General features: G+C 35.9%; 1 long non-coding RNA gene across 4 annotated transcripts in view; it reads right to left on the bottom strand.

Annotated features, from left to right (window-relative positions):
• Positions 1-205: 205 nt before the first annotated feature.
• The window catches only part of LOC109445174 (uncharacterized), a 43,104-nt gene continuing 15,682 nt past the window's right edge, over positions 206-27,627 (bottom strand). For 3 of the 4 annotated variants that reach the window (XR_012497812.2, XR_016019561.1, XR_012497814.2), the window contains 2 exons: positions 14,730-14,886; positions 206-517 (listed from right to left, as the gene is read on the bottom strand). This is a non-coding gene — a long non-coding RNA (uncharacterized LOC109445174). Of the gene's footprint in view, positions 518-13,729; positions 13,930-14,729; positions 14,887-27,627 lie in introns of all 4 variants that reach the window. The other variant, XR_012497813.2, reaches the window with a different exon arrangement.

The raw sequence follows: 27,627 nt of genomic DNA, 5'->3' as shown, positions 1-27,627 counted from the left end.
AAGGGGGAAAAATTGATGCAAGCCACAGAAGGCAAAATATAGCATAATAAACTTTTTATAAAATTAGAGATCTATTATTTATATATACATATAGGTGCTAAAACTTTTTAAAAATGAAGCATAATAAAACACCAGATTTAGGCAGTGGTTACCTCTGAGAGTAAGGAAGAAGCATAGGATTAAAGCAGGCAAGGAGCACCTGGGGTAATTCTTGGTAATATTTTATTATTATCTGTTATGAATTAGATGGTGGATTCAGGGGTTCAAATCTATTCATAAATTGATTACATAAAAACAAATGTATAATTGATTACTGTTAAAAATAAAAAGTAGGTTTAGAAGGTCTGGAATTCCAGGCTAAGAATTTAAACTCCAAGTAATCTGAACTTTTTGAGCAAAAAAGTGACATACATAATTGTAAATTTAAATCAATCTGCCAGAAGTGGACAAAGGCTGAAAATCCTTTCTCAATTCCAAGTTCTGGTCCTGGAGTGAAGGCAGTAGCATTGGAAGAGAACTGGAAAGAAAGGGAAGCAGGGATGAGAATTAATAGTATTCTCGGTAGAAATACAAAAGGCAAAAATGAGAGAACTGAAATATGAAGCCAAAAGTTAATAATCTGAGACAGATTTTCCATAACAAGATTTTTGAAACTATCCTTTTAAATAGTCTTTAAAGAGATATGAAATTTAAACCATTTGATGCTATCTCTACAGTGGCTAAATTTATGCTAAATGATACTAAATGTCTCCATTTCTCGTGCTCTTCCAAGTCCTTACTGTTTACTGGGAATTAAATACAAGAGCAAAGCTGTGACATTCCAAATGATGGTTAGGTTTTTAGCTACATCTGCTAGATCAGTTATATATATGTAGCTGACAGAAATTATCCAAGCTTGGTGTTGTTCTTTTTGTATTTTTGTTTGTTTTTACAGTGGAAAGAGTACCATTACAAGATATAAAGGGACATCTCAGCTAAAAAGGTTAAAGAAGCCCAATTCCAAATTGCAGTGTAAATTGTCATGGTTTGCATGTCAATCATTTTTAAATTTAGAATATATACTTCTATAACCAACATTTCTATGAGATAGTTAAATGGTACCCTATTTCCTGCATTTAATAAAAATAACAAATTTTATTAGTGCATTTAATCCTGTGGGTTGAGTTGTTAGTCCCAGTACTCTATTTATACAATTATTTTTTTCAAGTTTATTTCCTATTTTTATCTTGTCCTTCAACTGCAGTATAGTTCAGGGTTGCCTATTTTTAGCACACTCCAGTACCACACAGCGGAAATGCTTTAACACTTCACCATATAACTATCATGGCAATCCTGCACTGCACCTTCCTCACCGCAGGCAGCTCAGACTTATGTTGTCTGTGTATTCCAACTTAAAGTGAGTCCCAAGTTTCCAAGTTTCCTAGGATTCACCTGTCATAAAGACTATCTATGTTATTGCAAGAAGAAGAAAAGCAATACAATCTTTTGATTACCCCTGGATTTTAGAAGAGACCTCAAAAACCTTGTCTAAAAATAAAATAAGACATTTAATGCAAGTGCCAAAGATAAAGTAAATCATTTTTAGTAACCCGGGGACTTTTAGTTCACTCTGTCTAGTCTTGATTTCAGGAATCCTGGTGTGAAAATCCTATTGTTCTATTTTGTAAGAAAAAAAAATCAGAGAAGTAAACTTGACTTTTTGAAGATTCTCTGACAGTTTTTTTTTTTTTAAATCCTTGTCTAGATGAGCTGTGGAACAAGCTGACATTCATATTAATGACTTTAAAATCTGCCTCAAACATCTTTGATATCCGAGTGGGGGCCAAAAGGCCAAGCGTGTTTATGGATATCTAGTTAATATTTTTGAAGATTATCCAAATCTGCTCACTTCTAGAAGGCTGAGAAGTAGGATCAGAAGACAAAAAGAAATGAATATGTATTTATGACGTGATGTTGGGGGATAAGATAACAGTGGCTGGGTAAATGGGGTGTATGTTTCCTCCTTCTTAGCCATCAGGCTGTCGATGCCATCTGTTGCATAATGTGAGGAACAACTGAGTTCCTCTTCAACAAACACTGCCAGTTGGTCTTTTCATTTCTTCCCAGTGTACTTGTCTTTATCAGAACAAAGGTCTCTGGAGCATCACAGAGATTTTTGCCTCAAGGAATGTAGCAAAATGAAATTAGGATTGTTTTCTTGAAACTTCAAGTGGTCATAAAGAAATGAGAAGAAAAATGGAAACATAAATTGTTCCAACAATGTCTCCCTAACACAATGTGAACTTCCACTTGCTACTCACTTGAAAAGGTACGATTTAGCAAAGCTTCTGAGACTCAGTCAGCAGGGTGTGTGTGGAATAGCAAAGTAAAGAGTGGTTTCACTTGGTTGCAAGAGCAGAGGAAAATGACCATGAACATTCAAAGAGATGTTACATCCATGTTGTATTATTCACATATACTTCCCTAAGCATTTAATATCATTGTAATTTCACAGCTATTTATCCAGTTGTTTATTTAATGACTATTTTCCTCCTAATAACCTTTATTCTCCATGAGGACAGAACTGTAGCTATCTTGTTTAGCCTCCATCTGTAGTCCATAACACATAATAGTAACAGCAGCTAATATTTATTTTGCCCTTACCATATGCTCTTCTAAATGCTTCACTGGTATTTATCACTTGATCTATAACAATAGGCATTATTATTATTACCTGTCCTACAAATGAGGAAACTGAGAAACAAATTTCCCAAGACACATCTCTAGTAAATAGAAATATCTAGTAAATTATAAATAGAAAATCAGAACATAAAGCCGGATACTCTGACTTCAGAGTCTTCATTTTCCATATTGCCTGTCATATTAGGCATGCAATATAAATATTTGTTGAAAGAATGAATGAGCAATTCAATAAATTATTTTTTTTTTAGCTTGGCTAAGTGAGAAATAGAGCATTTAAATTTTTCTTCAACTCTCTCATTAGAAATATCAATCTACCTCCCTATAGATATTGTAAGATAATAGTGGCAGTCAATAGTATAATATTATTGGTAACATAATAATGACAATGGCCCAGCTTCAATCTTGACATGACGATTGCAGAATTTTCTCACTTTCTAAAGAGACATCAAGGAAATTTTGGTCATTTACATTAAATTTGCTCAAAGTTGTCTTGAATTCCATTTAAACATATTCTACCATAAATGTACATGAGTACATTAGAAAGCATAGAACTCTTTCATAGTACTTGTAAATGTGGCTTACAAATTTAGAAAGTCCTATAGATGAATTCATTTAGCAGTTTTAAAAACGTTCATTAAGTGCCCACTCTGCAAAGTATGATGGCTTCTCACCAATTTCCCAAGGAGAATAACTGAATGGCTACTTTCTCTGAATTTGTATTCATGGTGTATTTTAAGCTTGGCTTGATTATTACCTGTCTTCCTTTTAATAGATTCCCACAAGGTAACAAACTTCACTATTTCATAAATTGTAAAAGTCTCTAAGAATCATAAGGAATACTAGACATTATACTAGTAAAAACATTTTGTGTGTCCCCAAATTCTAATTTCATGATAAAATTACAGTAACATTTAACTGAGGAGAGATTTTATTGCTCTTGCTGGAATCAGTTTCATTCAGGAGGGCATAGAGTCTTATGTAAGGCAGTATGATTTGCAGGGACCTCAGTTCTAGTGCTGGTGATGCCCCAATTTGCCAGCTCTTATACAAGGCACTTAATTTCTCAGAGCTCAATTTATTCACTAGTAATAGAAAGTTTCTGTTAAATGACCCTTGTCTCTCCAGAAAACATATATTTTAATGAATCATCCATCACACCAGAACTGTGAATTTAATAGTAACATGTTTTAAAGTAGCCATTTTTAAAGGGGGAAAAAGAAAAACATCCTTTCTGGAAATCTAGATTCCCTATAAGAGATACTGTTTCTCTATGAAGAAATAGAATGAGCTATGGTGAAGTGACTTGTGTAAATGATCTCATTCAGGAGGCACCGAGGGGACAGAAACTTGTCATTGCCAAGTAAGTCACATTTAAATTCCCTCAAGCCTTGAGAAATAATGTGAGGGAAAGTGCAAAAATAGCACAGTCATTCCTTTGGACCAAGTCGACTCCTAGGCCTCCTGAGAGTGCCACAGCTGTGTATTCATCTATATGCAAAGAGAAATAATAAGAATCATCTATATTTGGCACATGGCACTTTGCTATATACCAGGGTGCTCATCTATCAATGTATATTTTGCTGAGCCTTTCAGTAAGGAAAGATCCACCACGCACACTGCCTTAGCTACAGACATGTATTGAAGATGCTTCTCTTCCCCCCACCCCCCAGCAATAGAAAAACTGCAAGAGCCCATAGCCTCACTAAACCAACCAGAATGAAACCAGAGGCAGCTGTATCTGATTGAAACCATGGAGAGAATTGAGATTGACAGAATCGCAGGGCTAGGAGGTTAATGAGTCCATAGTCCTGCCTCCAGGCAGAACTGTCCGGAACCATTCCAGGCAAATGACAGCTCAGCCTCTTAGAAAAAAAAAATAAAAATCTTTATAACGTGCTTCGGTAACATATTCCATTGTCTAAATGTCCTGATCTTCATAAAGTTCTGAAAGCAATATAAATCCACACTCTTCTCTGTTTAATCTCCATGTTGACAGATATATAGAATAATAAATTGACAGAAACGTCAAAGATGACGAGAGCCTTAGAGATGGGTCACAGAATTGATTATCATCACCTTTCCAGAGACCTCAGAGGAGAGAATAATTAGAAAGTTTGTGGACGGTTGCAATAATATTATGGATCCAAGTATTTGTTTGTATAAATAAGGTCTATTTATCATGAGTCACTAAATGAAATTTTGCTTTGCACTTCATAGCAAGAAGGACCATGGATGTAGCAAACACTATCTTGAGTTGAAACGTAATCAAAGAATAGGTTCTTACATAAAAAAGCAAAGAAAGTATAGAACCGGTGTGCAAATAGGCCCCTACTGCTGTATTTTCTAATTTGTTTGTTACCGTATTCAAATTTATGGATGCTTTCTTACATATACTACTCCTAATAATAAGTTACTACCTCTCTTTTACTTTTAGGAGTTAAAGATAATGACTGTGTTGGCAGAGTCAGATAAGAGAAAAGAGTATGATCTTTGGAGACCCGAGTTCAAATCCCTTGTATACTACTTATCATGTGCATGGTCTGTAGTGAGCTGCTTGATCTCTCAGTTCTATTGTTCTCACCTGTAAGGTTGAACTAGTAACACTTATTTCACTCTGGTTTTGGAAAATAAAATGGTATACTAGTGGTAAAAGCATCTAGGGCCTAGCAGGCACTAGAATAAATGTTACCTGACCATGAATGTGATGTGTCACACATTGCCTTTCTTTCCTCTTCTCCCTTCCTTACAAGTCCAGAGAAGTGATTGAGTGAGAGACAAATTTGCCTCCTCTGAGAGTGTCTCCAGGCCGCGTTTCTGCTTCTGTTAGGCCTCTTTTCTTTATTGCTGAGCACCCTGCAAACTCGTGGGGGTGTGTCCCTTAGGGACTAAAGGGTACGGACAAGGAGACCTTCTGATGCCAAGTTAAACCTGATGCTGGGTTTTTGCTTGAGTTTTAAAATATCTGTACATGTTACATTTGTGCTAACAACAAGTAGATGGAATTCAGATTCTGAAACACTATATTCATTTTTAGAAAGCTGTAATAGAACTGCTTTGTGCAAAGGATAAAAAGGCAGATTCAAAGATAGACTTTTAGTTCACATGAGTGAGCAATAAGAATATTATTCATTGTGAAGCAGAAATGTTATATGTCCACAATTAGGAATAGATTTAGGTAACTTTCTGTCAAAAAATATGTTCGTATTACAAAAAACAGATAAATCTAGAGACATTTTAAAGCATTACTCCTAATTTTATGACCCAGAGCCAACCACTGATAATATTTGGGTACATTTCTCTCTTATCTTTTTCTGCACACATTCTGACAAGCAAGATTGCTTTCAAGTTCAAATTCTGCCATTTACGAGTTGGTTTTCAGCAGGTTATTTAGTTTTCTAAGCATCTGTCACTGCATCTGAAAACTGGTATCAACTTCCTAGTTACTGTGATGATTAGTGCAATAATGCCTACAAAGCACTCAATATTATATGTGGTACATAATACACATTCAATTTTGTCAGCAACTGTTATTATTAGCTTTGTTATACATTATATTTTAAATGAAAAAATGGCAATTCAAGGAGAAGAAATGAAGGTCGCTAGCAAGATATTGCAACCTGGGCTTTTGCAGTCTGTGCAGTACAGAAAGATTTCTCACAGAACAACATAATAGATAATTTATTGCATGCTTTACTATGTGGTTTCAGATATTATGATATTATAACGCATTTAATCTTCACAATAGTCCTGAGACGGGTGGTATTATTAATAGCCCCATTTTACAGATGAGTAAACTGAGTCAAAGTCAGGTTAAGTAACAATCAAAGTCTCACAGATAAGTGGCAAAGCTGGCATTTGGATGCAATCAATCTAATTCCAGAGTCCATTTTTGTGGACAGGTATAGAAGCGTTTACTATTGAACAGGTATTTTTGTAAATATCACAGTTTAAGTCAAACATTCTACAAAGCACATGATTTGCAATTAATTAGAAAATGACCAGATAGATAAATACCAAGAAAAGAATTAGAGGGATGTCCTATTCTTTTACACAGAATATTTTGCAATGTTCCCAATAGGCCCATTATGCCCATCCAGCAGTTACAGGGCCTCACATTCGATCCATTTCTTCTGAACTTTGTAGGTGGCTAGAAATGGTTAGACAGTAAGCAGTGTTCTTGGAAAAATAGATTTGTATTACCCTTGGAAACAGACTGTGTTGCAAGAAATTCTTTGGCATGAAATAAGGCTGAGTATACACAGTTGTCTCTCAGATGGTGTGGGTTTGGAAACATAAGTGGACAAGCCAAACCCTTTCAGTCTTCCTTTTCCTTTGAATTGAATTCCAGAATGTGTTTTTGATGTCACTATGTAGCATTTGTGTTTATACTTATTTATTACTGCATACTATTTTATTGAGTGCATATAACAATGGCTATTGAATGAAAACAAAAAGATTCCTCAGTCATTCCAAACTAAGTTAAAAGTTCCATGCTCGCCAAGTTTATCTCCTTATCCTTTTTGGAGAGTAAGGAAGAAAGAAAAGAAAAAGCATCCCAAAGCATGGGTGTGGATTATGATAAGGTGAAATTGCTCTCAACTTTTGTGTAAAACTGGTATGTTCAGATATTGCTGATGAAAGTGTAAATTGGTATATTTCTTTTAGAAAACAACTTGGCAACATTTACAAAGTGTACTATAACTGTTCATACCATTTGGCATAGTTCCTGGGAATTTATCCTAAGGCAATAATTAAAAGAAAAAACAAACGAAATGTAAATGTAGACAGAATTGAACTATAGTGGTAATCATAAATAAAACCTAAGGAGCAAACTGTTCAACAATAGACAGATAAGTAAACATTAATGGAATATTCTGTTCCCTCTAACAATTATAAACATGAAATATATAATAACACAGAAAAACAAAAAGTTAAAGAGCAGAGCACTAAATGATCTGTATACTTAATTATACTGTATGATGTGAATAAACTGGAAGGTAACATTGAATAATGGAAGCATTGTGTTTAAAATAGGAATAAGATCTATGTAATTTTTCTTCTTAAATTTCTTTAAATGTTGTTTGAGATATGCAGAAGAATTAACAAATAAAATTAATGGATGAAGAGATTTCTCCACCATTAGAAGAGCAGGTAAATTTTTCTCTTCCCACCCCCCAGTGATTGAAACCAACCAACCAACCAAACACATGAAAAACCAAACTACTTGCCATTTGCCTTCAGAGAGAGCTGGTGTGTTTAGGGATTACATGTGAAATAGCCACTCCAGTGAGAAAAGAGATTGAAAGAATCTTTGGAATTTTGCTTCAATTTTCAGATTTCACTTCAAAAATCAGATTGTAGCCGTTCTTTTCTTTCTTTCATACCTTCTCCCCTCCCCTCCCCTCCCCTCGTCTCCCCTCCCCTCCCCTCCCCTCGTCTCCCATTGTTTTTCTTTTTTTGAAAACTCTGACAGCAGCAGAGATATTGTTGCTTTCTTGCTTCCTCTTAACAAAATGCTTTGCCTTATCATCAACACGGCTTTAAGGCTCCCTTCTTAGTGTATATTCACTTTTTACTTTACCTTCTATCTTGATATGAGTATTTTACCTTTCAGTTCTATTTGTTATTCATACTTGATTCTCTAATGTATTTTTACTCTCACCCTGGCTGACTGGCTGTATTTTCATTTTCAGTAGTGGACATAAGGAAAGTTTAACTCAACTCTAGCTCTTAAATAGCACTGTATTTGGTTAAATAATTTCTCAGAAGAACTAAATGATAATGGCTTTGTGTCACTAAGATTATCTTCTAATTATTCCTGTCTTTGATTCAAATTCTCTGTTGCAAACAGAGGAAATATTTTAAATCTTTACATGTATTCAGTATAATTAGATGCCTTGTGGGGAAATTAACTGTTCTTTTTCATGTCATTAAAATAGTTTTCGTCACTTGGTTTTCATAGTTTGTCTTATAGCTGATTAGTATTTCTACTTTTTTCATGTGTTGGAGTAAACTAGTTAGGTATCTACTGTCTGTAGTGATTATTCCCTCATTTTGTGTTGCTAGTGCTTTATTGTCTGAGTTATTTAAATTGAAATATTTCTTTCCAAGTGGATCATTTCCCTAAAGCACTTTTCAACTTAATAAATATAAATTGGGCTTTTCCTTTCATCATGAAGTCTTGCTTATAGGCAAGGTCTCTAATTTGACTCTGTTGTTTGAGTTAGAGCTTTTAGCATTTGAAAATACCAGATATTAGGTACAGAAAATTATGCTTCTCCAAATGGAAATGTAACACCATGGGCTGATTTCTCTGTTTATATAGGTGACATGTAAGTGCACTTCTGAGGCCTAATTTAACTATCACAGGTGAAAATTTGAGCTGTGTCATCATGGAATAATATGCAAATACTTAATCTTCATTTAACTATGATCACTGAAAATCTACTGTGTTAGGCTCAACGTGGGGTCCCCAAGATACAGGAGGAAGCAAAACTTTACCCTCTCCACTTCTTGTACTCGTCACCTGGGAAATGGGAAACTGATACTTTATAAGTCCCTTCTTGAGTGTCAAATCTCTAATAAAGCTGATTGATTTTATTTCAAGAATCATAAAAGATTACACATTTTAGTAAAAGCAAAAGTGTTTTTTAGATTAAGTGATACATGGCTTAATATTTACTTTAGCATAGTAGACATTAATTAGCTTGTGAATGTTTGGGTTATCTTTGAATATGGCTATAAATATGTGTATTTATATTTCCAAAATTATGTGTATTGCATACAGAAATCTAATTGTGTAGGTTTTCCTATGCCCTCAGAAAAATTGAACAAAGGCAATGAAATATGATAAACATAATACAAAACAACAGGAGTTAGAGGTTTTTACATGTAGACTAAAACCATTCCCTGAAAAATTCAAGCATACATTGAATATTTCTACCATGACACTGAGATGAAAGGATAGTCCCATAATATTATACACCAACTCTTCAGAAAATCCATATTAAAAATTCTAAATATATAACAGGAGTAAGTGTATTAGTTCCATGTTATACCACCTATCATTTATAGATTTTCTTTAAAAGGAACCATTTATGATCTCTCCACTAGTACATTTATAACATGATTCCATGTGTGCAATTTTCATTTCTGTGCAATTTCTCAGTAACAAATCTATTGTGTAAAGTGCGGTCTACTTGCAATCTTCTTATACTGTACTAAGAAAGGCTGAATAGCCTCAAGGTCATTCATACTGGTTTTTGGCTTCTGTGTGAAGATAGCCCCAAGCTATTTAAGGAATATCTCTGGCTGCTAGAGAGCTTGGAGCCACATTTGCAGCTCATCACTAGCAAGTGTATGTTTTTGAGATGTTAACCTCACTCCTGGCTCCATTTAACTTTTCCATTCTTATTTTTCCTTTAAGAAAAAACTGCCCTAAATTGTTGTTGGTGCACATCTAGATATAAAAATAAATAAATAAGGGCTAAATAATTTGGGGGATTATTTGGAAATAAAAAAGCAGAATTCTTAAATAATCAATGCATTAAATGGGTTTATGCTAAAATAGAAAATAAATAACCATAAAAAACCATCACTTTTTAACAGATAATAACTCATATATTGATGAACACAAAGAGATACAATGGGAAACTGACTTATTTAAATATATCATTTTCCTTGAAGTAATCCTAACGGTATTTATTTATGAATTAAATTCTAAAGAGTATATGAGTTTGTATAAGTAGACTAAGACGTTTGAAAATTCCACTTCAATCCTTAAAATGGTACCTTAAAGTTGATTTATAGAATGATCCTCATGAAAATACCTGATACCTACATTAATACAGTGAAAAATTTGTAATCAGTGAAGATTCTGTGATTTCCACATGTATCAACAGTGACACATTGCTTAATGTAACACTCAATTACATCATGTTTAATTTATGTGGAAATATTTGGATATGCCTTAAATGTCTGTGGTAAATCATTTGGGGATCTTAATTGAACATTTTTTCTGTGATAAATTGCTTTATAAACACTGAAATAATATTCTTACATAACTACCAATTTATTTTGAAAGACTCCAATGACCTCAAATGATTATATTATTTTCTTTGTATGATATAAAGCTTGTATACTTCTGGAATTTATTTTTTTATCCAGTAGAAAATAATTCTAACATTTATAACATATTTATTTCCATCTCATACCTGGTTTGCATTTTTTAAAACTCAAAATATTTATATGTTGTTTTAATATGTTATATATCATGGTGAGCTACAGTCTCTCCAACAATGAAAAATGCTTAGAATCAAAATTTGACTCTCTTTTCCACAAAAATAAGCTACCTAATTTAATATACTAAAGTAGTAGTTCTCTATTTTAAGATTCAATTCAACCATTATCTAGAATATTTAAGAAAAGAGTTCAATTTCATGGTGGACACTAGTTGAAATTTTATGTTGATGTTAGCACAGGAAATACTTTTCTTTTTTAAATTAGTTTCAGGTGTACAAAAATGTAATAGTTAGACATTTATACCCCTTATAAAGTGATAACCTCCCTCCCCCAATCTACTACCCCTCTGACATCACACACAGCTGTTACAGCTGTTATATTTCCACTGTCTCTATTCCTTATGCTGTACTCCACTTCTTGTGATTATATATATATATATATATATATATATATATATATATATATATATATATATATAAAATTATAGTTGACATTCATTATTGTTCAGCTTCAGCTTCAGGTGTACAGTGCAGTGATCAGGAATCTACACCATCCCTGAAGTGGTCTCCTTAATAAGACACTTGTCTTATTAGGGAGACCACCGGATATCCTACAAAATCTTTACAACGTTATTGGCTATATTCCCCAAAATGTGTATTGCATCCCCGTGGCAATCTTGTGGTTACCGATTGTGTTTTCTTGTCCTCTCACCTTCTCCCTCATCCCCACACCCCTCCCATCTAGCAACCCTCAGTTTTTCCTTTATATCTATGAGACTGTTTCCGATTAGTTTGTTCATTTATTCTATTCTTTAGATTCCATATAAATGAGATCATGTGGTATTTCTCTTTCTGACTTATTTCTCTTAGCATAATGTTCTCTAGGTCCATCCATATTGTTGTAAATGGTAAGGTTTCATTCTTATTTTTGGCTGAGTAATACCTCACTGTATAAATGTACCACAGTTTCTTGATCCAGTCATCTACCGATGGGCATTTTGGTTGTTTCCATGTCTTGGCTATTGTGAATAGTGCTGCGATAAACATAGGGGTGCATAAATTTTTTCAAATTAGTGTTTTGGATTTCTCTGCATAGATACCTGGGAGTAGAATTGCTGGGTCATAAGGTAATTCCATTTCCAGTTTTTTGAGATATCTCCATTCTGATTTCCATAGTGGCTGCACCAATCTGCAATCTCACTAGCAGTGCACAAGGGATTCCTTTTCTCCACATCCTTGCTAGCACTTGCTGTTTGTTGATTTATTGATGATAGCCATTTTGACTGGGGTGAGGTGGTATCCCATTGTGGTTTTTATTTGTATTTCTCTAATGATTAGTGAGGTTGAGCATTTTTTCATCTATCTATTTGCAATATGTATGTCTTCTTTATAAAAAGTCTCTTCATGTCCTCTGTCCATTTTTTAATTGGGTTGTATGTTTTTTTTTGTGTTGAGTTGAATGACTTTTTTGTGAATTTTGGATATTAACCCCTTATCAGATATATCATTGACAAATATCTTCTCCCATTCAGTAGGATGCTTTTTTGTTTTTATTGGTGGTTTCCTTTGCTGTGAAAAAACTTTTTAGTTTGATGTTATCCCATATGTTTATTTTTTCTCTTTCTTCCCTTACCAGAGGGGATATATCAGTAAAAACACTACTAAGGGTAACATCCGCAAACTTTCTTCCTATATTTTCTTCCAGGAGTTTTATGGTTTCAGATCTTACATTTAAGTCTTTAATCCACTTTTAATTTATTCTTGTATATGGTGTAAGGTGGTGGTCCAGCTTCATTTTTTTGCATGTGTCTGTCCAGGTTTCCCAGCACCATTTATTGAATAGATTGTCTTTACTCCATTGTAAATTCTTGCTTCCACTGTCATAGATTAAATGATCATATAGGCATGGATTTATTTCTGGGCTCTCTATTCTGTTCCATTGATCAATGTGTCTGTTTTTATGCCAGTACCATGCTGTTTTGATTACTGTAGACTTGTAGTATAATTTGATGTCAGATATCGTGGTACCTCCCACTTTGTTCTTATTTCTCAAGATTGCTGAGTCTCTCTGAGGTCTTTTATGGTTCCATATAAATTTTAGGATTATATGTTCTATTTCTGTGAAAACTATCCTTGGTAGTTTGCTAGGAATTGCATTGAATCTGTATATTGCCTTAGGCAGTATGGACATTTTAACTATATTAATTCTTCCTATCCACGAGCATGGTATGTGTTTCCATCTATTTGTGCCTTCTTTAATTTCTCTCTTCAGTGTCTTATAATTTTCTGAGTACAGGTCTTTTACTTCTTTGGTTAAATTTATTCCTAAGTATTTTATAGTCTTTGAAGCAACAATATAGGAAAGATTTTATGTGAATTTGAGAAGTAAATATTTTTAATCATAAAAATACTCTCTAAAAATCAGTAACTTTCCACGTAGTCTTTACAACTATAAAATCCAGATATGAGAATCTCTCTAAGGCTTAAATCAATACCTGATGAAATGTTTAAAACAAATTCTATTTTGAAAACTTTTATATGACCATTTAGTTGAAATATAATAGCTTCTAGAGCTATAATTGCTTTAAGTAATGTAATTTAATTAAAATAGATGCAAACTTACATTCTAATAGTTATAAACTTAAATTGGACTATTGCTTTTTGTATCATTTTCCTGACAAATGAGCCAACAAATTAAGAAACTGTATCAGTCAGAGTTCTAGTTTGCAAACAAACAAATAGCAACAACAACAAAGCAACATGATATAGCAAAAAGGGAATAGGGTACTACTGAGCTTGCTCTTCACCTGAGGCCTTACTGGGTTTTGTGAGTCCCCTCCTCCATCACACTTTCCTTTGTCTCTAGCTTGAATGTCAGAGGGTTATGATTCGTTGCACAATATGGTGAGAGGTCTGAGCCCCTGATGGACTTGCTTAAATCACGTTGCAGTACTTGTATACTGACATTTTCTCCCTATCCACAAGTGTGGTAGTAAATCTACTTTACCTGAAGGGGAACAAACATATTTATAGTAATACAGTAGCAATAGTAACAGTCTTTTCTCTTTTCCTTTTTGTTTTTACCTGCTTACATAGGGCACAAAGAACCCACATTTATTAGGTGCAAACTTAGCTGAAATTTTGATTCTAGTGGTCTATTCTATCAAAATTCAAAGTTGGAAAGACAAAATAATAATAACAATAACAATAATAATAATAGAAAGCAAACAATTGCCAAGTGAGTCAGTAAGTATAATTCTGGGAAGCCCATCCCAGTTTTGAACCCTGGGATTCCAGACTTGTCATATTTTGGTCACGGGGGAAAATAACTTCCATATGGTAATCATTTATTCTGAGAATAAATCATATCCTGAAAGACAGTATCTCAATTCCCGGGTTGTTGACCTTTAGTTCAGCTCATCTGACTCTTCAATAACTAGTTCCTTTTAAATAATGGAGTGTGCAATCATACCAGTGAATCCCTTGAACATAGCCCATTGCCTTGCTTGTTTCTTTAGAAACTGAAGCTATTTTGCGTGGGATACCGTGGTCTTGCATAAGGCAACCAATTAATCTAAGATAGTGTAATCACAAAGAAAAATGGCTACAGAAAGCAAAACAAAATCAGAATAAATATTTACTGCAATAAAGAACAACTGATGCTGCCCATTCCCCATCTCCCCAGAATGACAGGTATCATGCAGAGACAGCTTGACACTAAATAGTTATTTGGTTCCCCTAGCCGGAATGCTTTTCAAGGAGCTCATGATCAATTACTTATAATAGAAAATGGAACATGCATCAGACCTGTAGCCAGATGGCCTTTGAGGAGAACTCCATGTTGTTGAAACCATAGCTAATCTTCATTCCCTCCATGACGAGCATTTGGTTCTTGAATCCACTGGCATTGCTGAGAGAGGAGGTTGAATATATCGACTGAGTGGGTCACCTTATCCATAGAGGCCTATGGTAAACATAGAACTTCCTGAGAAATATACACATATCTCTTCAACATAACCTTTCTCCAACCATCCTCCACAGTCCCCTAATCCCGCTCTTTCCAACTGCCTGGCCATATGACCAGTCCATTAGCTACTGAATTGATGTAGGTTCCTGTTCTGGTTATCTTTGCTGTGTTAAAAAAAAAAAATCAACCCACAATTAGCTGCTTAAAACAATCATTTTATTATGATCATGGACTATGTAGGTGCAAAATTCAGGTGGGACACAGTGGGGCTTTTCTCTGATCCGTGGTATCAGCTAAGAAGTCTTGAAGCTTGGAGATGATTCAATGCATATGCCCTGGAACAATCTGAAGACTCATTTACTGACATATCTGGAACATAGACTGGGCTGACTCACTGAGTGGGAGTGTTGACTGGAGCATGACCACACAGCACGATGGCCACAGGATAGTAGGCTTTCCTTCCAGTGACCACAGGAAATAATTGAAGTAGCTGTTTCACTTTTGCATATTAGAATCAGGCAGATCTAAATTCCATCCCTGAAATGACTAAGTATGATTTTCAATTCCTTCATCCTCAACTAGTCTAGATAAAAGCCCTGAATTCTGCCAATTTCACTGAGACTCTGTGCTGCAACTCACGGCTGGTAAGAATGTCAGGGTCTTGGTTGCACAACACAAACGGACTCTAGTTCTACACTGGAAGAATATGGGTTGGCTCAGATAGTCCATAAGATGGCTAAAGAACCAACCTCAGAAAATAGTCTGAATGAGAGTCTGGGAAACACAATGTAGCTAAGCTCATATCTCAGGATTAGCCTGGAGAGCACATTGTCACTAGCAGTGCCACCCCTGGATCCTTGCTGTTGCGAGTGTGAAGACCTAGCACCACTGTGATTTGACTTAATTGCTCCATTGCCTCCAGTACAACCCCCAACAACCCCTGATTCTGTTGCTTCCTACAGATCCAATATTCCTGCATAGAGCTTCCTGTTGGCTAAATCAAAGTAACAAGCCTGCATTTTAATTCTCTGGGTAAGCAGAGAGGATAAATGCTCCTTCTAGTTCCCTGGAAGGAAGTGGGGCTTTGCCTCACCAGATTTTCACAACAAATGCCTACCAAATAGAAAGGGGGCTTAGATTATGAGTAGAGAAAAGTAAATATTTGTTGGACATGCTTGACCTGATTATTTGATAATTAAAATTAATGAATGGATGAATTAACAGTAATATTTAATTGGTTCAAGCAACTACTCTAATAAAAAGAGCCCTCCTCCCACAAATTCTAGGCTTGATGTTATTGTGTGACTGAGTAAATCATTTAAACTTTCTGGTTCTCTTTTCTCATATATCAAACAAGGGTTTGACCTCTCATCTCTAACTTTCATTGTAACCATCTTCTTTCTAAAAGTTGTTGTCAGTGTCATTTGCAGAGGCTCATCCACATGGTGGAGCTATATGCCTAAGACTGGGCAGTACCCACTGTACTAGTTTTAAAATATTAAAGAAATTCTTAGTGAACCAAGTTGGCTACTTTATTTTTAAGTTACAATAGATCGCATTTATGTCTGTATATAAAGATACAGTGAACTAGTACTGAACAAAATTGGTTAAATTTCATGGTAATGCATCTAATCTTCCATTGTGTGTGCAGAAATTTGGGGATTTTTTTGGGGCATCGTCTCATTTTGTTTTCTGAACTCCAACACAACTTGATTGTCTTGAGATAGCCGGGAGATCAGGAAACTCAGGAACCACTGTTCCCAAGAGACTGTGGGTTCTTGGTACAGAAATCTTCATGAGAGACTTTGTTCCAAGGTTATCTATGAGAAAATTTGGGAACTTTCCATTTAATTCACCTCATGTGAGTCATTCCTTCAGTGGCCTAAATGTTACCTCTGAGGATGGCCCCAACTTTTCAAGATAACAAAGAATCTCTTCTCTCCTCTTTGGAAAAGATCACACATATTCTTTGGAGGAAAAGATGATGGCACTCCAGAGTTGTCTGGCTTTCCCTTTCACAGCGAATCTATTAGGGAGTTTCTCAAGCTTAGAGGGAATTCCCCTTGATCCCTCTTTTGGCAGCCAATGTCAAACGGAAACTAAATCTTCAGAGATTTCGCTCACAGTGGCTCCCCCACCGTCCTCCTATATGAATGTCCCAGAACTTTTAAACAGAGAATTGTCTTATGAATTCAGAGAAACATGATTGCTTTTTGGACAAAAAGATAATTTGCCAACATTTTCAGTTTGCTGGCAATTTACTGTAGCATGGACCCAAACTTCCAAGCAAGGTTATGACAGAGAAATCAGACAATTGGAAAAGACATTCAGAAATGGGTGCACCTCTGGCAACGTGAAATTCCTATATGTAAGGACTTTGGGTTGTATTTCTCTCACCTGAGTCATGCCTGTGTTAAAGGGAAATTCCCAGTGAGGTCCTGGATGTGACCACTCGGTGTGCTCGAGCCTCCTCAAGGCAACACCAGGTCCAAACAGGACCTCATTCAGGGAGGCTTACACTCAAACTGGCTCCCACAACCTTGCTGTGGGACAGACTCCATGGTTACATGGATTTTCACACAGCAGGAAGATGCATTCACAAGTTGCTTTTTGACCAGCGGCACTAAATGCCTATATTATGGCAGCCCATGGATGTATTTTATCACTCAGAGCTAAAGATTACTGGTTAGTTGAATATTTAATACAAACAGATGATGGGTAGTTTTCATAAGTTACAGTGTTGCTTGAAACAATTTAGTTTGCTCATTGTGCAGCAAAATTATAAAAAAAAATTTTTTGAAGAAAAAAATCACAACTGAAGAGATCAGTAATAACGATCTGCTTACTGAGCTGATGAAAGGAAAAATTCAGAAGATGGTAAATGCTCCTACTGTGTTAAAATTCTTTACACAGGGCCTGGCATCAAATGATCATAATAGTGGATTAATATTTATGTTAGTTCACTTTATGACATAAGCATATTATTGCATCTATTTTCTTGAGAGAGAAACTGAGGTACAAAAAAGAGTTACAATGCCTAAGTACATGGTACTAGTTCGCGTTGCGTGTTTTAAGTTTTTATAAATGTACTGTGTGTTCCTCTGTCATTTTTTTAATATAAACTTTTCATCCCTCACCTTTCCCTTTATTGATAGATTATCTTTAAAATTTGGCCATATATTATCATATTTTTTGCTATTCTAATAATAATTTAATCTAAAATGGAGATTAATGGCTGTTTATAACATTGGCCCTGGAACTTGTTAGAATATGAAAAATCAGAACCAAAAATACAAGCAGGACTATAAGTTGGGTGAAGACGTGAAATGCAAACACAAGGCTACTCATTTTAAAGGTGAGGAGGTAAAGGTGTGATAGTGAGAGTTCCAAACTTGGCCATAACCCCCGAGGAAAACAGACAGGCACATCACGAGAGTAAGTGACCAAAGTTCTAAAAGTTCAAAGGTGTCCTTTCAGGGATGGACTCGGCCATTGGACACTAGAGAATACTAATTAGTTGACATTTTCATACATATTATGGGTAATATTTATATGAAAAATCAGAAGAGACTGCTAAGTATGAACAAGTTAATGAGCTGATAGATTGATTTGGCAGCTGGTAATAGGGATCCTGAGTTAAAGAGGCCAAGGTTCAAAGAAACGTGAATGGCAGGCATTGCTGGGTGGGAAGCCCAGGTGTAGAAATTGACACACAAAGTGGGACAATCAGAGACAAGGAAGAGAGAGGAATAAGATCAAGGAAGAGACTCACAACCTGGAATCTGAGTTATCAAGGGATAGACTGAAATTTGCTATGAAATCACCTGAATTTTGAGTTCCTGACAGCGTTGGAAAAACAGTCACAGATGAGTTTCTTCTGCTAGGGAATTAGAATTGGCAGGGAAAAGAAAAAAGGGACAGCTGTATTATAAGGAACATAAGCTGAGAATGAAGTAACACCATAGTTAGATTATATATTATTTTTTATAAAGTGAAACCTAGGTCTTTCAATTTATTCATTTAAATTATGTCACTATTCAAATTAATTTATGAGTCATCATTCAGAGATCAGTTGATATTTAAGTCCTTTTAATTAAAAATACAATTATGGCAAAGGCATATTTGATTGTATAATATATGTCCTAAAATCTGGTACTCATGCCCTGTATGGAGAAGCCCATCTGGTCATATACTTAGCCTCACACTTTATCAACTCATCACTAAATCCCCCGAATATCTCTCGCCTCATTTACTTTCTTTCTCCCCCAGTGCCTCAACTTAGTCCTGGACTTCATCTTATCTCATTGGATTATTGAAAGGACTTCTCAAACACATTTTTCACACCCGAGCCAGAATGATCTTTATAAAAACAATTACATCATGTCCCTTTCTCTTGCCTTTAGGAGCCCAGCTCTATTACCTCTTAGCTGTGCAACTTTGGCAAAGTGCTTTTAGTCTCTGGGCCTCAGTTTCATTGTCTTATAAAATCAGGAGTAGTAATTGTACCTTGAACATACATCCAGTGTGAAGACTAAGTGAGATAATTTCAGGACCATGTGGAGCCCATAGCAAGCACTAGAAATGTATTACATATTACTCTTATTATTTAGAATGACATCCAAATTCCTTTGTAGGGCATTCAGCACCCTTCATGATCTGGCCCTTGCTTTCCTGTCTGGCATTAACCCCCATTACTCTATCTACCATTCCCTCCCTGCCACCAGGAACTCTCTGCGCTAGCCATACTAAATTACTTGCAGCTATTCTGAACCTTCCATTCTTTTTATTGGATTAGGGCCTTTGCACATGCAGTTGTTCTATCTGAAAAGTCCCACCCTGAATAACTTGCCTGACTAAATTCTGTTCTTCTTTGGGACCGTAGCTTCATGGTCCTTTTCTTTGCAAAGGCTTTTCTGGTCTTCCAAGCCTGGCCCAGATGCTCTTTCTGCCTATATGCCTTGTAGTACCCCTGTTTACACCTACCTTCAGAAAACTCCTTTGTAACAACTGCTTGCTTCTTTGGCTGTGTCCCCCACTAGTCCGTAAGATTCTTGGATGCAGAATTTTCTGAGGGCAGAGCTGTGGGGACAGAGCCAGGAGAGCAGTTTCCAGGCTCTCACCCTCACGTGGAAAGGTGCTCACTCGGGTAGTAAATGGCCATCAACTGTGATTGCATGGCCATCAGCTTTGACTAGCTGGCCGTCAGCTGTAACTAGTGAGCCATTGGGCACTAAGATAACTGCTGTGGCTATACTAGCAGAAAATGGGGGCTAGCAAGAAGATGGTGGCTGAGCTAGCAAGAGCGGATTGCAGTTAGCATGGCGGATTGCAGCTAGCAAGTGAGGTTGGTTGGCAGAGAGAAGTGGACGGCAGATTGCGGATAGTGTGGCTCCTGCTTCCTGTGTCTCCAACGCAACCTCCTGCGAGAATATAGTGGTATGACTCCCCTATATATGGGTGTTCCTTTTTGGCCTCACCATATCCTGTGTTCTTATGTGAGGAGCGGGACCAGAGACCCCGCATGACAATCTTCATGACAAGAGCCTATGACAGTACCTCGCGCACAGCGTACATACGATTGAATATTTGTTGCTTTCATGAATGAATAGCTCGTTTAAGACATAATAACTTTGTTATTTCAAAGGTGAAACAAAGTAAAGCAAAACATTGGTGGCATTATATTAACATCCTATCTGTTTCCTTCCCAAAATATGCATGCACACTGGAAATACATCAGTAAATGTCGCAGTTGGAGTATAAATATATCTTATTCAATATGTAAGTTTGTAACCATTATATATCATGCATTTTTTAAATGTACTATAAAATGCATGTAATGTTACAAGCTACAAATTACAATGCCAGACAGAAAACATGAAATTGGTGAATTAGCTAATTATATTTCTATTTATAATTATTTCTTACTTTTTTTTTTGGGGGGGGGGGTTCAGTTAGGGTCTCTCTTTTAAGTTTAAAACAAACACGTTCATTGAGCATGACTTATTGGACTGTAACCCAGGACCAACTGAATCAAAGCACACTGGAGAAAATACAAATATGTATTTTTTTATCATGGCAGATGCTCTTTGAAACTTGAATTGCGAGAACAGAAGTTAGACTAATGTGTTTCCAATTTGTTCTTCAGACAGATAGAGGCCAAATGACACAGTGGAAAGAACCTCAGCTAAGTGTCAAGAGAAAAACTTGTGTTCTAGAGTCCTCTTTGCCACTTAAAATAGCCTTGTGATTTTATGTGCGTCGTCCATCATCTCTGAGGTTTAAAAATGAGTAAGACATTTTGTAAGTGGCACAGCATGGGTGGTAGAAACGCTCTGGCATGTAGGTGCTAAGGAGTCCTGGTTTTGCCATGACTACTTGGGTAACCACTGAACCATCTGTTTCCATTTTCTTTTATCATTTGCATATTACAAGATCATACACTGACACTGTGTTAGGGGCCTCAGAATGAAATGTGTATCTCTCATCTCCAGGGGCTCAGAGTTCAGTATAAAAGAGAAATGCAAACCTCTGATAACATCATCTCTAGCCACACATCTCAAACTTGTATGTGCATAAGAATCACCTGGGGATCTCCTTAAAATGCAGATTGTGATTCAGTAGGTCTGGGGTACAGCCTAAGATTCTGCATTTCTCACAAGCTCCAGGCTGTGGAGACTGTAGACCAGTGCACCACAGTTTAAGAATTAAGTGCATTGAAATGTAAACAGAGAGATGCTAGAGGAGCACAGAAGGAAGGAAACTGACTCAATGAGGAAGCCTCCACAGAAGGAGTGAGATGGAGTTGAGGGATGAGTAATAAAAGGTGAAAGGAAGTAGTAAATGCATTTGAGTAGAGAGAATATTTTGTATAGGACACAGAAGTACGAATGGCCATGGGATGGGGATGGAAAACCTACAGGAGCATGTGGCAGGGAGACCAATTTCCAGGAAGAGTCATAGTTCAGACAGGGAATGATGAAGGCCTAAATTGCCTTAATGAATTCCTCTTATTATTCACAGCTCAGTTTTGTAAAAGGTGTGTGTTGGAGAGGGCCTAATGAAGGTGGAGACAGTAAAGAAGGAAAAAAGGAAATAGATTTCTCTCAATACATCATAGAGGTAAAAAAAAAATGACAAGAACAAATCCCTGACTGAGTGTGGTTGAGGGTAAAATCAGGACGCATGCAGAGGTGTTTGTAGCTTAGGTGACAGGAAAACAGGGTTTTCTAACTCAGAGAGGGAAGCAGGCTTGAAGCGTAAAGATGAAGTGAGTTATGAACATGTAAAATTTAATGACTGAGGGATAGAGATTCATACCCATTCAGGTTTAAAGACATACCGTTGCTCCCTTTTGTTAAATCCAGCGTCCCTGCATGCTGTATAGAGTCACCACTTTCTATTAGTAATAAATAAGACAACAACTTTGAGAACAAATTCACATTTTACCCTCATTTGAAGAGTCGCTTCAGGGATTTTCTTTTCTCACATATAAATTCTCTTTGTGTATTCCTTAAAAGTTGACTCATGTCTTTTCATAGTATTTATTTATTTGTTGTGAATGCAGCATCTTTTTATCTTGCCCACAGTTGGGTCATATAATACAGTTTATTTTCTGTCTCTTCTTAATTATTGCCAGCATCATTGCAGCTGCTTTTGTTGAAAAGTGATTATTGACCTTCTTTTCTCCTTTGACATTACCTTTTTATTTCTCATGGGCTATATCTGATTATATTCCAGACTCTAAGTAAGTCATTCTGAAACAGTGTGTCATAAATAAATTCTTTTTGGTAGTAAATAAAATTGTGATTCTCAAAGAAAAACTATACAACAAAATGAATTTAGTAAACTTTGTCTCTATCTGTAGAGCTGATTTTTCTTTTGTTTTTGTTTTAAATAATAGGAGTTGCAAAATCATAAATCGTCAGGCCCAGAGAAGTACTGTAGTGAACGAAGTGTGCTGAGTGTAAGAACAAAGTGTGCTGGTATTTTGATGCTGTCATAACTAATGTTGAGTACTGAAGATGGAATTTGCCTTTGGTTTTAACTGACGTTAAAACTTGGCCAGGCAGACATTAGTGACCAGTGTGAAGTGTAGCAAACTTGGAGAGCATAGGCCCCCAAAAAGAGGAAGATATCTGTAAGTTCCAGGGGGTTGATACCACATGGGAAGACAGATCCTCTCTTTGGAGATCATCTGATTTTTTTTAAAGAGAATTGGGAATCTAGATTTTTTATTTGAAGTCTACTGAATATTGTTGGCTCAAATATTTAAAAAAATATTATTCATAATTGTTATGGGTTGAACTGTGTCCCCTAAAGATATGTTGAAGTTCTAACTCCTAGTACCTATGGATGTTACCTTATTTTAAAATAGGGCATTTGCTGATGTAATCAAGTTAAGATGAGGTCATTAGGGTGGGCCCAAATATGATATGATGGTGTCCTTACAAGAAGAGGAGAGAGAAACACACAGGGAAAAGGCCATGTGAAGAAGGAGGCAAAGATTATAATGATGCATCTACAAACCAAGGAATGACAAGGATTGCCAGCTATCACTAGAAGCCAGGAAGAGAGGCATGGGTCCAACTCTCCCTCACAGCCCTCAGAAGAAACCATTCTTGTTGCCTGGTAGCTTCCAGAACTGTAAGACTATTCTTTCTGTTGTTTTTAAGCCACACAGTTTGTGGTACTTTGTTACAGCAACCCTGAGAAACTAATACAATAGTAAATACACATGCATGTGAGTTTTATATATAGTTTGCCCCTACGTAATATTAAGTAATTTTGTTACAGATAAAAAAAAATAAACAGGAATTTGTAAAAATACCGTGTTTCTCCAAAAATAAGACCTAGCTGCACAATCAACTCTAATGTGTTTTTTGGAGCAAAAATTAATATAAGACCTGGTATATATTATATTATATTATATAAAACCTGGTCTTATAGGAAAATAAGACTGAGTCTTATATTAATTTTTGCTTCAAAAGACACATTAGAGCTGATTGTCCGGCTAGGTTTTATTTTCAGGGAAACACGGTACATATCTTGGTTATGCTTTTCTGGAATATGGCAAGTTACTTTGTGTCATTATCAACATCTCCACTTTTAAGTGATGTCTTAAACCAGCAGATGACCAGAAAATTAAGTATTTGAATTTATTACTTCAATAAATATTAAACATTAAGCAAGTTCCAGATACTGGACTAGGTGCCAGGGGTAAAACTATGAATAAGAACAGCCTTTCCTCAAGAAATGTACCATTATAACTGTAATTATAATACAATAAATATAATGACAGGAGAATAGCAGAGATTGCTATGGGAAAGCATAAGAGGGGCACCTAATACCAACAAGAGGCAAGGAAAACCACCCAGTTGTGATGTGCACAACTTAATGGTGAAGAAGGAGTGACATGTCAGCTACTTAGTCTTACAACTAGTACAGAAATGACCTGAGATTCCTGACCCAGGACCTCTGACCCAAATCTCATTCTATGTACCTCACCAAACTACTATGGTTTTTTTTATCTGCAAAAATGAGGATACCGTTAGTCCTTAAAACTTTTGTGAAGATTAAATAAGGCACATGAAGCACATCAGTCCAACGCTTGGTCATGTCAGGTCTCACTAGTGCCTACTAGAATCTGGTTCTCCCACCTGTCGTGGATCCATGGAAGACTCTATTTCCCAGATTCCTCATCATGGGAATAGTTCTGGCCAATATGTCAAAGCACATTAGAGCCAGTATGTGATTTTCCGTGCTCTCTTTCCCTGATGCTAAGGCCACAGATACCATGTGTTCTAGACGAATGGAGCTGCATATGATGAAGCTTCTTTCAGCCCGAATCTCTGAGCAACTATTAGAACAGGACCCCTGCCAACCTATGATGGAAATAAGCCTCTGTTTTGTGAAACTACTGGGATTTGAGAGTAATTGTTTTTTTTTTTATATAGCAATTTATCTTAGTCTATTCTGACTAATACCCTGGTCCATAATACATGCTCCACAAATTTTCCTCTTTCCTTTGACAATAATTTAGGTCACAGGGTGATAGAAATAAGTTTTAATTAAAAAAAATAAAATCTAGGGCAAGTATTACCCAGATACATAGAATATATTATTACTGCAGGTCCTGAGACAAACCAAAATCAGCTTACAATAGTTAAGAAAGTAACTGTGTCCTAGGACCAGGTGAAATGAAAAATCTATTCGCTGTCAGAAAAAAAGTCACCTTTCATTAAAGATAATTTCTCTCATTCCTCCAAACCAAATTATTTAATGTTAAAAATAGCAAAAGGGCCTTATGAAAAAACATATAAATGCTAAAAATCCCAGCCTGAGGTTTCAGCCACTATTCTTAACATACCTTCAGAGGGGTTTAACTGCCATTACTACAAATAGAAGACTTCCAGGAAGGAATTATTCAACAAAAAGAAGTCTTTTACTTTCTCCACAAACTCGGGACATAGGGAGAAAGATGAGAGTAAATATAATTCCAAGTTTTCCATTCAAACGAATCTAAATGCTTTTGCCTAGGATTCAACATCTTGGTGATATTTTCTCATTTGCTAACTAACTGCATTTCCCACTTTTTTTTTTTTTTCCAACACGGATTCCATTTTAATCAAGTCTCCTCAAAGTCCACAAACAAGCCATATTCATCATATCTTTATACTTTTATCCATTTGCCTGAAATTCCCTGTCTCTTACTTGGAGAATGAGCTGTAGGTCTGCTTCCTGTATTTTGTTCTCTAAGATTCAATACTTTTGTTGTTGTTGTTGATGATGATGATGATTTTATTTTGCCATTGTTTAAAAAGTTGATACATAACATTATATTAGCTTCAGGTATACAACATAATAATTTAATACATGTGTTTATTGATAAATGATCACCACAATAAGTCTAGTTAGCATCTATCAATGCTTTTTTATGCCAGTAATTTTGTTTCTTATCTAGACCATAAGTTCTCCAAGAACAGGAATGATTTTTTACACTTCACCTCCCAAAGCTCTGGCACATTAATGAGCACAACATCATCAGTAAATAAATCTTCTTGGTTGATCAATTTGTGAGTGCTTGTGGGGGTGGGTAGATAATGCAATTTGATCAGGGAGCATGGAAAATTGAAGAGGTTCCAGCAGAAGGACTCGTGACCGATGTGAAAATCAGTGTCTGGGGGTGGGATGGAGGACTTGAAATCATGTTCCATAATTTTTTTTAAAGCTGAATATTACCAATTAGTATCCATTTGATAGTAGGTTTCCCACAACTATCCCATAGAGAATGAAAATAGGTAATGAGGCACGACAAATATTTCCCTGCTTGGGAATAGCTGCAGGTGGCTGGTGAAAGAGGCCCCCAAAATTATACTGTTTACATTTTAAAAATTAGATCTTTGAAGGTATGTCTTCTTCCAAATAGCCTTTTTTTTCACAATAGTTTCTCAGTTTAAATTACCTGTAGATTTAGTTTAATCACCCTCAATTGAATAAATAATGTGATTATTTCCCAAAGAATAATATCTAGACTTTATTTTTCAAAAGAAAAAAAAATCACTTCTGGATCGTCTATGGTAACTATGTATTAGAATATATATTAGTTATAAATACCAAGTCTGGAATCAAACTGCTTGGGATCAAATCCCAACTCAGCCAATTACATAACGTCTCTATACTTCAGGTTCTTTATCTGTAAAATGGGTATAATTATTAACTATAATACTGTGAGGATTAAGTGAGTTAGTGCATGTAAAAGCACTTAGAAATGTGCTTGCTACAGAACAAGTACTCAATAAACATTTATTAATTGTGGCTACAATTATAGTTATATATAGTCATGGCAACATAAAAAATAAATAAATAAATGGGGCCAAATTTTTTATTCCATATGTATTTCTTGAATGCCTGTCAGTTCTAGGCACTGAGGAGCTACAGTGGAACAGGACAGACATTCCCTCTGTAACCATGGAGCTTATATTCCATTTGGGTTGATAGACAATAAACAAATGAATAAATGGTCAAGACAGATTCAGACAATGGTTATTACTAAGAAGAAAATAAAATCGGGTGTTGTAACAGAGTGTTGAGGGGAAGGGAGGCGAGGAAAGACTGTGGGAAGAGGACATGTAAGTAGAAGCGTAAATGACACAAAGGAGCAGCTTTACCCTAAGGTGGGAGAGAGTGTCTCAGGAAAGACCTTTCGGCTGGAGTGAGCTTAGTGTGTTTGTTTGAAGGCCAGTGTGATAGGGGCATGGCAAAGGGACAACAAGGAGGGGATGGAAAAGAGAGCATGGGATGGCGCAGCCCTGTAGGCTATGGGAAGGAGATTGGGTTTTAATTAAATTAAGTAAAGAGTAGACCTCCTCACTACCTAGCTTGTTTTTTTCTTTTTTTAAATTCTAGTATTATCTGTACATATTCTGTCTTTGTTTGCTACGTGTTCCTAGGTCGTAGCTTCAGGTCCATGTTCTCCCCTTTCTTTTGTCCTGGTTGCTGTTGTGAGGAATCCACATCTTACAAACAGGAAGACAATATCTTTGAGGAATTACTTGGAGAAAACACGTATGTTGTGGCCACATTAACCCTATACCTTATAAAGTATATCTGGTCCTCATATGTGGCTTATTTTGCACCAAACAGTGTACAGTAATGAAACTGAAATGTAAATATAAGAAATTTTATTTTATCTTTTATGGTATTGGTACCACGGCCAATTTATCCATATGGCACCATACC

Source organism: Rhinolophus sinicus, chromosome 17, assembly GCF_057876585.1.
Source record: "Rhinolophus sinicus isolate RSI-liver-muscle chromosome 17, RSI-T2T, whole genome shotgun sequence".
NCBI lineage: Eukaryota > Metazoa > Chordata > Mammalia > Chiroptera > Rhinolophidae > Rhinolophus > Rhinolophus sinicus.
Note: the sequence above shows the minus strand (reverse complement) of the source record. Positions and strands in the feature narration are given on the sequence as shown.